We start from the raw sequence: 12,354 nt of genomic DNA, 5'->3' as shown, positions 1-12,354 counted from the left end.
AGATTGATGTAGTTCCTCTAATTCGGCCGACCATGGTGACGGTGAGGCCGCCATGGCCTTCCTCCTGGTTGGTACAGCGGTCCTCACCGTTCTGTGTACTGCGCCCACCAGTTCGTCAGCTCTTTCGTCCACGTCTATGTCTTGATGTACGTCACCTTCTGGTAAGGCAGGAATGTCGCACTCCCTTGCTAAGCGTTCCCAATTCGCTTGGTTATAATTGAATTGTACTTCCCACCCCATCGTCCAGCGGCACTCTCTTTCACCTAAAGTGAAGGTTATTAAATTGTGGTCACTCGTGGTGGCATTGCTCACGACTTTCCAGCTTTTTATGAGGTTTGCTGCATTATGAGATGTTAGGGTTACGTCTATAATCGTTCACTGTCCTCCTCCTGCTGTGTAGGTAGGAGGATTGCCCGGCTTATTGGCCACCACGAGCTGTGAAGCCATGAGAAACTCTTCCACTTTATCACCGTTTGTATCTCTGGTGCCGCTGTACCACAGGGGGGATTTTGCATTGATGTCAGCTGTTATGATTATCTTCTGTCGCCTCAACGCCGTGGTAACTCTTGCCAGGTGTTCTAGATGCTGTTCAATCTCGTCTCCGTATTGGAAGTACATGTTTATGAGAATAATTACTCCCACTGGGGACTGAAGCTCCACGATGTTCCAGTGACTAGTTGTAAATTGTGAGAGCGTGGTGACGCTCAGTAGTTTATTTGTAACTGCTATCGCCGCTCTAGGGTCCTCCCGTCTGCTGACAATTTGCCATGTTGCGGCAGCAAAAGCTATTTTTCCAGCTTGGGAGTACGGCTCCTGTAGGCAGAGCACATCCAGTCTCCTCTCCTCCACCTCTTTACGGAGCTCCTGCATAACAAGTCAGCTGTTGTGCGTATTTAATTGTCCAATTGTTATTTCAGTCGTCATGGGAAGTATGTGTGCATGTGGTCGTCTGGCCAGGTCTTACTCCAGTCAAAAGCAATTCCTCCGTTTGCCAGTACAGCCTGTTCATAGATGTCCTGAAGGTCAAACTTCTCACCACATCTCCCAAAGACTTTTTTCAGCAGGTCCCGCAGGGCTCCGAAATCAGTGGGGAGATTCAATGACTTTAGCTAAATTCTGTATACAGCCTCCATTACCGAGAAGATTACCTTTCTACCCTCTTCATGTCCTACACAGACCACATGTCGTAAGGCAGTGGCAAGGGTAGTCGGCTCTTCCAGCCTGGCCAGTTGCATCGTGTAACCGATGTTGGGGTACACGCTTACTGGGTCCACAGGTGGCAATCTGTCCACGTTGTCTTGGATAGGTTGGTTTTCTTTAAGTTTTTTTGGGGTTGTTACAGTCACAGGAGGCTCTTGCCGCTTCAGATGGACTATCGGCTTCGTTCCCCGGCGTTGAGGGGCGGGATCTATGCTCAGTGCGAGGAGATCTGTCTGTATACTTCTATCAATCATATAAGGCTCTATTTGGATGTCCTTGTCTATTACTTCTGTTTTAGTGGCGCCCGGAAACGCCATCAAGAAGTTTTTAAATCTGGTTGCCCTCATAGCGTCCCACCTCCCCTTACTCGGGGATTTGCGCTTTGGCATCCTGTTTTGTGGGCTGTGATCAGTCATAATCGATTTTAGAGATAAACGTTGCTCTAGCATTCGATATGTTGGGCAATTACGTCCCGTGGCTCCACATGACTTTTTCCCGCGGCTTTTGCAGGGAATACAGACTGTTGTTGCTTTGCAGTCTTGGCGGTTATGTCCGTTTGTGCCACACTTAGTACAAGCCGACTCCCTGGTAAAAAGCCTTGGAATGTGGTCCAGGTCACCACAGTTGTGGCAGCGAGGTACCACGATGTAATCTCTGACATTGACCGAATGGAAGCCAACGTATAATTTGCCCATTGTTGTGATCTTCCTCCACATTGGTGTCGTGACCTCAGCAACGTGATGAACCACATCACGCCCTGAGGCCCCGTCTTGAATCTTAATTTAAAGCTATTTCGAAATTCCTCCTCATTTAAGTCATCAAAGTTTTGTTCTCTTATTGTGTGTCAGTTCGTCATCAGTCATTACGGTGGGTACATCGTAAAGGATTGCTAGAGGATTTCTCTTCTTTGGAGGTTCACACATTACTACTGAGTTTAGTTATGGATTGTTCAGTAACTTATCTTTGTCCATCTCCGAAGCAACCTCCACAATTACCGAATTTTTACTCGGTTTAAACCTCTTTATCTTAATTTTGTCTTTTGCTGGATTTATTGTTTTGGTAAATAGCTCCTGGATTTTCTTCACACTGGTGTCTTGCCCAGGCAGTGTCCTGAGAAAGACCGCAGTGTCTGTTCTCTTGGCTACTTGGTCAATAGTCTCTTTGGTTGTGTGTGGCTTGGTTGGCGCTTGCGCAGCCACCGCCGCCCAGGTCTTGACCGGTTGGTTCCGCAATCTGCTGTTTTCTTTCTCCAACGCTTCCACCGGGCCTTCAAGTTTCGCACGAGCAATGGCCCATGCTGTAAGTTCTTTTTTTACGATAGACAGAGCCGTTTGGCTTACCATTTTTTACATTCTGCTCTAAGAGCAGTGAAATTCTGGTGTGCCTCTGTGTTACTGTTTCACCCTCTGCCTGTCCCAGCTCGTCCTGTGGAGAGGGATCAGGCGCAGTAGAAGCGCGTTTTGACAGACACGAATCAGTCGTTTCAATTGCCGCCATGATGAATAAACGAGTGATAAAAGATGGGAGCCCGTCTCTTACCCCAGACCGGCTCCTCTGGCATGGGAGTGGAGGTTAGGGGGGACAAAAGGCAGCTCGCCCACTGGCCTCGCCCCAAGGCCAAGGGCACTCTTCGAACTGCAGGGTTCAGCGCGCCGTTGCCAGCGCACTGGCCCCCATCGGTGGCTCTGTCATCGTCGATTTCACCAGACGATCCTCGGCAAGTCCACCCCGCACTCCAGAGAGGCGGATGCACCTCTCGCCCTTCGCCGCTTACTAGCTCGAGCTTCCACCTCTCGGCCAAGGACCCACTCCTACTCAGGTGGTGGGTCGGTCACCCAGTCGTTCAGCGGTCTGGACCCATCTAACCTAGCCCAGGCCATGTCACCACCTCCTGGTTTTGGCAGAACACGCCCCAGTTACCCAGGGGCGCGGCGAAGCACCCTTGCCGAAACGCACCGCGATCCCACGCCGGCGAACGAGGTCTCCGGCATGTAGAACACCTGCTGGTCTGTGCCCTGCGAAACAGAGAGGGACAGATGTCCGGTCCCTCGACACAGCTCCCCCTGTGCCACGCACCCTTCGCTTTCGCATAGGGTTGGGTCGAAGCTCTCCCTTTTGTCGCAAGGCAGAATGCCGAGCTTAACGTCTGGCACCAAGGGAAGGCGGAGAGAGCCACTTGGGAAGGAGAGGCTATACGAGACGCATCACTTCCCCTTATGAAGACTGCCGCGGCACGCCCGACTGGAAGCGATACGCCCCAGTGCGAGCCTCTGTGCCTTACGGCGCGCCAGCAACGGGCAGGCCCGCGCCGAACGCACCGTCCAGCGACCGGCCTCACGCCAGACAAAAAAAAAAAAAAAAAAAAAAAAATCAGCATACATTGCACCATTTAGATTGCCATCGATAAAATGGGGGCCAATTATCCTTCCTCCCATAATGCCACACCATACATTAACCCTCCAAGGTCGCTGATGTTCCACTTGTCACATCCATCTTGTATTTTCCGTTCCCCAATAGTGCATGTTAAGCCGATTTACGTTACCGCTGTTGGTGAATGACAATCCGTCGCTAAATAGAATGCGTGATAAAAATCTTTCATCGTCCCGTAATTTCTCTTGTGCCCAATGGCAGAACTGTACACGACGTTCAAAGTCGTCGCCATGCAATTCCTGGTGCATAGAAATATGATGCGGGTGCAATCGATGTTGATGTAGCATTCTCAACACCAACATTTTTGAGATTCCCTGTTCTCGCGCAGTTTGTCTGCTACTGATGCGCGGATTAGCCGCGACAGCAGCTAAAACAGCTACTTGGGCATCATCATTTGTTGCAGGTCGTGGTTGACGTTTCACACGTGGCTGAACACTTCGTGTTTCCTTAAATAACGCAACTATCCGGCGAACTGTCCGGACACTTGGATGATGTCGTCCAGGATACCGAGCAGCCTACATAGCACACGCCCGTTGGGCATTTTGATCACAATAGCCATACATCAACACGATATCGATCTTTTCCGCAATTGGTAAACGCTCCATTTTAACACGGGTAATGTAGCACGAAGCAAATACTGTCCGCACTGGCGGAATGTTACGTGATACCACGTACTTCTACGTTTGTGACTATTACACCGCCATCCATCACAAAGCGAAAAAGTGGTCCTACTAAAACATTCATATTTCTTTACGTACTACACGAATATGTAATCAAAGATGGGGGTTCCTATTTAAAGAAACGCAGTTCATATCCGCTTGACCTATGGCAGCTCCATCTAGCGGGCCAACCATACCGCCATCTGGTTTCCTTCTTCAAGCTAGACGAGTTTCGTTCTTTGTAGTTTTTTCGTTTGATGTTTATTTCATGAGATATCTGGCCCGGTCACTATCAATGGACCACCCTGTATACTCTGCAGAACACGGCATGGTACCACACGTTAGGGCTCGTTCTGGTTCCAACCGAGAGCGGAGCATGTGAAGAAAGATCTTTTAAATGTCTGCCTTTGCGGTGTAGTTAATCTAACCTTATCTCTGCATCCCCATGTGAGCGATACATACAGGACTCTGGAGCCCGGTGCTAATAGTTAAAGTGCAGCTACTGACAAAGTTTCAGTGCAGGCTGTAATTATCGTATGGCAGGGAGATTTGGTAAATATTCCAGTGCGTTCATGAGGAAACAATTTACGCTGAAAAAATTTAGTCTCAGTTTTGGCCACAAGATGCAAATCTGGCAACATGAATGCAAGAAAGACGTATAAAAATGTGATGGATTAGGAATGGGACACGGGCACATCAGGTCAACAAGTGAGAATGGTTTGAAGTTGATGTTATTACTAACTGTCAATTAAATAATTTGTTCGATATGAGAGACACAGATGCCGGAAAGATGCTGTACAGCGCCAGATTTACGCCTGGTGCCCAAAACTGGAACTAATTTTTCTCCAGGGTAGATCGACTATGTGTTAACGCATTAGAATATCTACCAAGCCTTGCTGCCATATGACAATTACACCTCTCACCGGACGTGGACAGGCTTTGTGATTGGTGTAAAGAATGGCAGCTAACTCTAAATATGGATCAATGTAAATTAATGCAAATGAATAGGAAAGAGAATCCCGTAATGTTTGAATACTCCATTAGTAGTGTAGCGCTTGACACAGTCACATCGATTAAATATTTGGGTGTAACATTGCAGAGCGATATGAAGTGGGACAAGCATGTAAAGGCAGTTGTCGGGAAGGCGGATGGTCGTCTTCGGTTCATTGGTAGAATTTTGGGAAAATGTGGTTCATCTGTAAAGGAGACCGCTTATAAAACACTAATACGACCTACTCTTGAGTACTGCTCGAGCGTTTGGGATCCATATCAGGTCGGATTGCGGGAGGACATAGAAGCAATTCAGAGGCGGGCTGCTAGATTTGTTACTGGTAGGTTTGATGATCACGCGAGTGTTACGGAAATGCTTCAGGAACTCGGGTGGGAGTCTCTGGAGGAAAGGAGGCGTTCTTTCCGTGAATCGCTACTGAGGAAATTGAGAGAACCAGCATTTGCGGCTGAGAGCTGTACAATTTTACTGCCGCCAACTTATATTTCGCGGAAAGACCACAAAGATAAGAGAGAGTAGGGCTCGTACAGAGGCATATAGGCAGTCATTTTTCCCTCGTTCTGTTTGGGAGTGAAACAGGGAGAGAAGATGCTAGTTGTGGTACGAGGGACCCTCCGCCAGGCACCGTATGTTGGATTGCGGAGTATGTATGCAGATGTAGATGTAGATCTCTGTGAGGAGCTGCAGTTTGATTATAACCACCTAGTGTATGCCTATATTACTCTTTAATAAAGTAACTTTCAGTGAGATTATTGTTGTCTATCTTCAAACATCTGCTAGTTCCAGTTGTTGATCCGACAGCAACTCGTATTGCCCACCTGCTGTCATACTGCGCTATCATCTACGCAAATGAAAATGGTTCGAATGGCTCTGAGCACTATGGGACTTAACTTCTGAGGTCATCAGTCCCCTAGAACTTAGAACTACTTAAACCTAACTAACCTAAGGACATCACACACATCCATTCCCGAGGTAGGATTCAAACCAGCGCCCGTAGCGGTCGCGCGGTTCCAGACTGTAGCACCTAGAACCGCTCGGCCACCCCGGCCGGCAACTACGCAAATGACGCAAGTCTAGAGTAAACTGGGAGGCGAGGCTGGAATCGTTTACAGGATTTCTCGACATAAACAGCAAAAAGTTCAATACTTTTCACGATGCAGTTACGCGGAGACCTGTGAAACTAAGAGATCTAAGAAGTCAGTGACGACTATTTTCATGTGGTGAATGGTTGGTTAGAAACAGAGGCCAAAAGATAGCAAGCGTATAAAATCAATCCTAAATGGCTCTAAAAGGAGAATTAAAATGTAAACAAGCAGTAGTCGAGCAATATACCAAATGCGAGTTCTGGAGCTTTCAAGTGACAAATGGCGTGTGACAGCAGACGACTGCACACATGCGTTTAAGTGGACAACTGTGTCAAAGGGTATGCCTGTTGTTCCTTAGGCATGCACCGTCCACAGGGCCACGAGGATCTGTTTCCACTTGCGACCTGCTGCATCTCAAACTCCATATAGTCGCTGTGGCTTGGTGCGGATATCCGAATCACTGTCGGATAAAAACAGGTTTTTCAGCATTTCTGTGATTTACAACAACCTGACAACTCATTACGCCATTCCTTGCAACATTCAATGTCCTCTTTTAGTTCTGTATTGTACATGGTGGCAGCCAGTCAAGGTATATTTTAGGGAACTTGTTTCAAAAATTTATTTCGAAGTCCTAGTGAAATCTTTACAAGTTTTCTCCCAGAGTAACCTAAGTACCTAAGTGAGCCAAGTCGCCTGTCTTGCAAACCAGAGGCAGTTCTGTCCACTTAAAGCTGCTTACAGGAGACGCTCTGAGACATCAGCTGAAAATGCTAGCGAATTCACGCCATTGGTTGTAAAAAAAAAAAAAAAATGGTTCAAATGGCTCTGAGCACTGTGGGACTCAACTGCTGTGGTCATCAGTCCCCTAAAACTTAGAACTACTTAAACCTAACTAACCTAAGGACATCACACACACCCATGCCCGAGGCAGGATTCGAACCTGCGACCGTAGCAGTCGCCCGGTTCCGGACTGCGCGCCTAGAACCGCGAGACCATCGCGGCCGGCCATTGGTTGTCGCCAATAGCGTGCGTGGTATATTGGTCACGTGTGTGGACGCTGGTGGGTTCTGCGGTGCGGAACACAGTTACCTCTCTTTCTTGTAATCCCGACCTCGAGCAGAACAGAAGTCTTTTTGAAAGGGAGAGCCTCTGGCTCTGCTTTTCACGGCCGGCCACCAACGTAAGTTAACATGACCCGCCACCCCTTCCGTTGCCCATTTCAATTAATTGTATTCGACCTCCTAGACTGGACTAAACATGGTAACTTCCGACCCTAGGCGCGCGTCTTGTACACCGTACATTGAAATACATCCTTTTTATTGTAGCTAATTTACTATTTTGTCATTTAACGGCAGCCCTGGATGCCCACAATCTAATCCTGACCGCTCGACCTCCTGCACACTGTCGTCACGAGGCATATGTAACAACCTTCTCCCCCCTTCCCTGCCCGTATACATTAATATTGGTGTCAAGAGTGGTATACTTTAACATTGGTGTCAGGAGTGGTATACATTAACACTGGTGTGCGGAGTGGTGTACTTTAACAGTGTGGTATGGGTTCCAAACACTCTAGTAGTGTTCTAAAATGGGATACACAAGTTATTTGTAAGGCCTTCTGTGAAGTCTGACTACATTGTCCCAGTATTCTGCTAATGGACCGAAGTGTACCCCCAGCCTGACCTATGACTGAGCGTGCGTTGTTATTCCATTTCACATTCCTACAATCTGTTACACCAATGCATTTCTGTGAGTTCAGTGATTGTACAGGGCCGTGTGAAGGACGAAGGAATGGGATCCAACAAGGATATGTTGAAATGATAACAGGATAACCTGCTAGGCAAAAAAATTACGTAATTCACGACTCATGATATACGCGGTGCACTTTGGGTAAGTGAGCGGACCAGCGGCAGCCTGTGGGTGCCATTGGGCTACACTACGTCGACGTCTGTAATAAATTAAGAGGATGTAGGAAGATAATATGTTGTTGGGTTCGAGGCTGAGCACAGAAAGTGAGCCACGTCTGGAACCCTCGTTCTGTCTGTAATCTCTGGAGACTTAGATGCCATCCTCAATACACTTTCAGTTGTCTGCATGCTGCAGGCGATGTTCGCAAAGGGTACCTCGTCAGAAGTCACCAATCGTGTGAACCATACTTGAGCCGATATTAAAGCCGCCTCTAGAGCGAAAGTCTGAGTGGCAGTCCCATGAACAAACAACCATTTCTAGCATGAGAATAAGAAAAATTTCACAAATAAAAGTTACCAATAAAATGTTTCTTAGCCCCCTCCAAGCAGGTGATCTCCTGCACAATCTGTAGTCATAGGTCATCATTTTCCTGCGTTTTCTGAAGTGCACAATGTTACATTTATGCACATTGAAAGTTTCTTTTCGAAATCTTATCAAGATCTAACTGGGCATTTGTGAAGTTCTTTCAGATACTACTCCATCGTATGCAAAAATACAAAGTTCTTTGCAACGTCATCAGAATACGACAGGAACAAGAAGGGGCCTGAATATATTATCTGGTGTATGCCTGGAGATACATCTACTTCTGTCCATGATTCCCCATTCAATATAACAAGCTGCGTCCTTCCCCACAATCACTGTTCAGTCTATCCACATATTTTGTTTCATACCCAACAAATTTACTTCTGTTAATAAACTTTAGTATGTTGACGAGTCACATACAGGGGGGTTGGGCAAAAATGTGAAACGCCCAGAGAAATAAACGCTTGAACATACAGGGTGACAACTAATCAACTATATGAAATAAAATCCTCATAATTTCGGAATGGTTCGCGTTAGGATGTTCAAACTACACGGTTTGTCGCGGGCATGATGGCAGTTAGTATGCGCATGTATGGTTTGGTTTAGCGACCAAGCCCTCTTCCATTTGAATGGATTCGACAATAAGCAAAACTGGCGCACTTGGATGACTGAGAATCCGTATTTCGTGATCGAGAAGTCTTTTCACGCTCAACGGGTGACTGGTGTGCAACGTACAGTCACGGAGTAATCGGTGCTATGTTCCTTGATGGCACGGTGACTACTGAATGATACGTGAAGGTTTTATAACATGGTTTCATCTCTGTTATCTAAAGTAACCCTGATTTCGACAAGAGGTGGTTCATGTAAGACGGACTTCGACCTCATTGAAGCAGGAGAGTGATGTCCAGGAGGAGCACTTTGGGGACCGCATTCTGGCTCTGGGGTCCCAGGGGCCACTGGCATATGCCTCGATTAGCCTCCATATTCTCCGGCTCTGAAAAGATGCGACTCCTTTTTGTGAGGCCACGTTGAAGACACTGTGTACGTGAATAATCACAGAACCATTTCTGAGCTTAAAACAGCCGTTCAGTAGGCTATCGACAGCAGCGATGTTCTGACAGTACAAGGGTTCAAGCAGAATTTCGCTACTCGTCTGCGCTACTTCATCGCCAATGATGGCAGGCATATCAAACTTGTCATAACTTAAATCCGGAAATCTGTAGTGACGTTTACATGTCGAATAAAGAGTGTTCATGCTGTAGTTTCTAATTAACTTACGTTTCTTTTTTCTTATTGTTCAATAATTGTACTCCTGTAACGCAGATGTTGGCCGAGCCTGTATGTTATGCTGTTTTATTTGACCATGAACGGCATCCATGCCATGTAACGTGGTGCTGGTACAGCGGATGCTTCAGTAAACAAGCTAGCCGAAGTGTCTGATGTCTCACGAGGCATCAGATCTATGGTTTATACCACATACATGGAAAGCGAGAAAACATCGTCCCCTAAGTCATAACGTGGTAGAAAGTAATTTGATCGAATGAGTCTTGTTCCACCCTGTTTCCAGCTTCTGGCTGAATTTACGTCCCAGCAGTGATCCATGGCGGGGGTTCGGTGTTGGTTTAAGCAGCCGTTGGTTGGTTGGCTGATTCGGGGGAGGGGACCAAACAGCGAGGTCATCGCTCCCATTAGACTGGGCAAGGATGGGGAGGGAGTGGGCCGTGCCCTTGGAAGGACCCATACAGGCATTTGACTGAAGTGATTAAGGGAAATCATGGAAAACCTAAATTGGGATGGCTGGACGTGGGTTTGAACCATCGTTCTCCCGAATGCGGGTCCAGTTTGCTAACCACTGTCCCACCTCGCTCGGTAGGTAGCCGTATCGTGATGCTCCATGGGTCCCATGGTTTCTCTGCAAGGTCGCGCTGCTTCCAAAGAATTACGTGACCTTATTTTCTGAGAACGTCCATCCCAAGGTACAGTGTTTATTACCCAGGGGTGCTGTTGTGTTCCAAGAGGACAGGGTCCCTGTTCACGCCACTCGCCTCAACCAGGACTGGTTTTCTGAATATGAGGATGAGTCATCCAATGCCTTGTTGTAGTGGTAACATATGTTGGCTTGCTGAGTTTCTATATGTAAATGTAATCCAAAGCGGCAGTCTAAATGAACAGAATTCCATCTGCAACTTTTCGATAGCTTCCAGTATGTCAGTGCATTATAGTTTCTAATAGGATTCTAATCACGGGTACTATACTAGTCACACGCACATTTTTAAGTTTGAAGTTAGTCTTACACACGGAGATCGTTAAATACAGTCTCCTACATTTTAACAGCAACTGTAAGCTTGTTATTGCTGTTTTCTCCGTCCCCTAATAACATACAAAAAATAACTGATGCTACTTAACACTTATGAAATAGAAACAACATTAATTGAAAACTAAGATGCAAACTCGTTGCGTACTAGTTTCTAATGCTCCTAGTAAAGTCATCCACTTACCTTTCTTATTTGTGTGCAGGAAATTACAGCGCACAACATAACTAGGATTTTCTGTGACAATGTTATCAGCAATAACTGCATTAATTTTATAAATCTCGCAGCTTGTTTCATGATCAATCGACCAAATTTTCTCTGTTTTTGAATGGTTTCTACAGACCCTAAAAATGAACATATTAAAGATGCTTTCCTCCAATGGTCTGTTTTTGTTCCTACCATTTAAATACATCTCTGCTCTTCTATTACTGGTAGGAAAAAAGGGCAAAATATTTTACCTCTTAACTTTTTTCCCTACGTTTTATAACACTTATTCCCCTCGAATGAAATAAATCCCGGAACTCTATTTATTTTCAAAACGTTATTACTCAGTGAATTTATGGTACATTTCTAAACGTTGTTGCAAGCAATATAATGTATCCAAAACGGTGTAGTGTTTGGTAATATACTGCTTTCTGTCTGCCCTGCGCTTCGTTTAGCTGCAGATGTGATAGTTACGTATCACCTAATGACACTGTGAAAGTACTTTGGTGCCATGTGACAAAAAACAGGAAATCTAAAAGGAAAGTAACAGTTTGTGACAAGTTCAAACTCTGTGCTTTCAATAACTTAAACTTTTTACTAACTTAATTTTTTCTGTCTTTTGCCCATCCCAGCACTCTTCACCGTCCAACTCAGGAAGTCAACTAGTCACGGGCTCCTGTTCTTGTTTCCTTTTGAGAAATAAGAATGAATTTGTTATGAACGGCGTAAGTATTTATTACGTTTTTCCGCTTTCCTGTCGCTGTCCCTTTATTAAAAATGATTTTGATGAGATTAGCCACCACTTTTCTGTGTCAATTCATTGTCAAGTGAGACACTGTACATCCATTAAAATTACTACCGTCATTATCTGTGTCTTATTTACTGATAGAAAAAATTTTGCATTATGCACAATATATTCATTTTGCTTTGGTTTCTCCTTTTCCGCTATCATGACTGTTACCAACGGTTGTGTAGTTCCTTGCAAGAGGTAGAACTTTAACGTGGACGTCATATCTCAAACTAAAAACTGAAAGACATCATTGTCAAAATGGAAGGGGAAGAAGAAGAAGAAAACGACATGAGAGATGTGATACTACGAGAAGAATTTGTTGTATCACTGGAAAACCTAAGTCTTATAACGGAACAACAGTGCAAAATATTCTCTCAAAGTCATTAAGAATGTTGTA

This window comes from Schistocerca americana, chromosome 3 (genome assembly GCF_021461395.2).
Source record: "Schistocerca americana isolate TAMUIC-IGC-003095 chromosome 3, iqSchAmer2.1, whole genome shotgun sequence".
Lineage (NCBI taxonomy): Eukaryota > Metazoa > Arthropoda > Insecta > Orthoptera > Acrididae > Schistocerca > Schistocerca americana.
Note: the sequence above shows the minus strand (reverse complement) of the source record.